At 43.6% G+C, this 2,500-nt stretch overlaps 1 protein-coding gene across 1 annotated transcript in view; it reads right to left on the bottom strand.

Moving 5' to 3' along the window:
- The window catches only part of LOC143297490 (zwei Ig domain protein zig-8-like), a 34,409-nt gene that overhangs the window by 1,244 nt on the left and 30,665 nt on the right, over positions 1-2,500 (bottom strand). The gene's annotated exons all lie outside the window — the stretch shown is intronic.

Below are 2,500 nucleotides of genomic sequence, written 5' to 3'. Positions count from 1 at the left end.
GAGCCCTCTTGAACACAGAAAGATCATCAAAATATTCAGCATAACCACTACTCTCATTAGTGGGGATGATTACTGCTGTTAAACCTCATCATACACATTGTCACACCACACTCAAGTCATCGACGTGTGGACATGTCCGTTGGCCACGTCCTTTTTCAGTCGGCCAGATTAGTTTGTTAAAAAAAAAACCCAGACACCCGCGAATGAACAGTATTTACACGAAATATTAAAGACCAATCCATGCCACAAACGAATACACGGGATTTGTATGGAATCTGGAAACAACAGTCTGTCCAGACACGAGGACAAGACGAAGACACAAGACGTATCTGAAATGAGAGAAAAAAATCCAACCAACAACCAACAGAAAGCTGAACACGCCAGGAGGACACAGTGTACACGGAGTGTTGGGACACGCGAGGTGCAGGACATGCAACACGTTGTGTTGGGCAGGACAGTAGGAACAGCTGAAGAAGTGTACAAAAAGGAAGGGGACTAGAAGGGAGAGGTGGGGGTGGAGAAAAAGAAGAAGAAGAGAGGAAGAGAGGAAGAGAGGGAAAGTGGTAGGAATAGAAGGAAAAGAAAATGAAAGGAAAGGAAACAACGACAAAAATAGTAATAGTAATGATGATAATGATGATGATGATAACGATAATAATAATAATAATAATAATAGGAAGAAGACGAAGAAGAAGAAGAAGAAGAAGAAGAAGAAGAAGAAGAAGAAGAAGATGATGATAATGATGATAACGATAATAATAATAATAGGAAGAAGACGACGACGAAGAAGAAGAAGAAGAAGAAGATGATGATGATGATGAAGAAGAAGAAGAAGAAGAAGAAGAAGAAGAAGAAGAACAACAACAACAACAACAACAACAACAACAACAAGAAAAGCAAGAAGAAGAAAGAGAAAAAGGAGGACGAAGAAGAGTCGGAAGGAACTGGTGGAGATGACGATGACAGTGAAAAAGAGAAGAAAAAGAGCAGGAGAGTAAGGAGAGCTTCTTTCCAACAAATAAGAGTTCAGTGACAAATGAGTGATGACGAAGAGAAGAGACGAGGGAAGAAACAGAAGAAGTAAAAGAGTAAGAGGAGAAGATGAAGAAGAAAATGACCGTGCATGCTGTCCACCGCCTGTTGTTTTCAGCCTGACGTGACGTCAGTGAACAATTCCCAAACAATCTGTTGTATCACACGATGGACGAAGTCACACCAATGAAGTCTGTCACAAAAAATCTGTCAAATTCACACATCCAAAATATCTGTCGTTGCTTCCTGTATCCTATGTGGTTTAAAGTTGAATTCATCGGCACTTTCCCCAACCCTGTATCATGCACAGAACTCTCACGTCGTCAGCATGGTTCTCCAACACGTGACGCTGAAGGGAGCGAAGCAGTGATTGATTTGCAGGAAGGGTGTGTTCAAAGTCCTGTCACAGACACTGGTGACTGCTGGAACAGGGGTCAGTTGACCACATCACTGCGCTGAAATGTCATGTCTTGACGGCGACTGACCTGCGTTGCGTGTCGTCGATACTTGAGCACACTTTTCCTCCTTACCATAACGGTACAACGTTGAACTCCTGGTAAATCCTGACTCACAAATTCTTTCTTTCTTACCATAACGGTACAACGTTGAACTCCTGGTAAATCCTGACTCACAAATTCTTTCTTTCTTACCATAACGGTACAACGTTGAACTTCTGTTTACCCTGACTCACAAATTCTTTCTTCGTTGAACCCTTGAAGGGCTGAACCCTTGGTAATCCTGGTTAACAAAGTCCATGTGAAACAGCGCTTCTTTCTGGACACTTCCCACTATCACACTGTGGCCGTGTTGTGCACAGAAACAAACAGCGCAGATGTCAGTCACCACACTCGAAGCTACAGTTTTGTTGTTGTTGGAAGTTTGACCTGTTGCACGTGCAGACGGAGAAGTGACGGTCACGTGATGAGATAGTGACAGAGGGATGTGAGTGTGACCAGCAGCAGGGTGGCCAGGTCACGTGGCAGACAGCCCACAGCACGGTTCTCCAGCATCATGGAGCCGGCTGGCAGACAGACAGAACAACCAATCAAAAGACGACTGAATCATATGACAGACAACATCGGAACTACTTTAAAACGACTGAACAACCAGGTCAGGGGAACAAATGCTTAACAGATAGAAAGCAGTGGTAACTCTCTCCATTCACAAGGTTCACAACTTCAAGCCGAGCTGTATACCTTGTGAATAGACTTGAAGCTGTATACCTTGTGAATAGACTTGAAGCTGTATACATTGTGAATAGACTTGAAGCTGTGTACCTTGTGAATAGGCTTGAAGCTGTGTACCTTGTGAATAGGCTTGAAGCTGTGTACCTTGTGAATGGGCCAGAAGCTGTGTACCTTGTGAATGGGCCAGAAGCTGTGTACCTTGTGAATGGGCCAGAAGCTGTGTACCTTGTGAATAGGCTTGAAGCTGTGTACCTTGTGAATAGGCTTGAAGCTGTATACCT

The sequence above is a fragment of the Babylonia areolata genome, chromosome 22, assembly GCF_041734735.1.
Source record: "Babylonia areolata isolate BAREFJ2019XMU chromosome 22, ASM4173473v1, whole genome shotgun sequence".
NCBI classification, from domain to species: Eukaryota; Metazoa; Mollusca; class Gastropoda; order Neogastropoda; family Buccinidae; genus Babylonia; species Babylonia areolata.
This window is presented reverse-complemented; position numbering and strand designations above follow the sequence as displayed.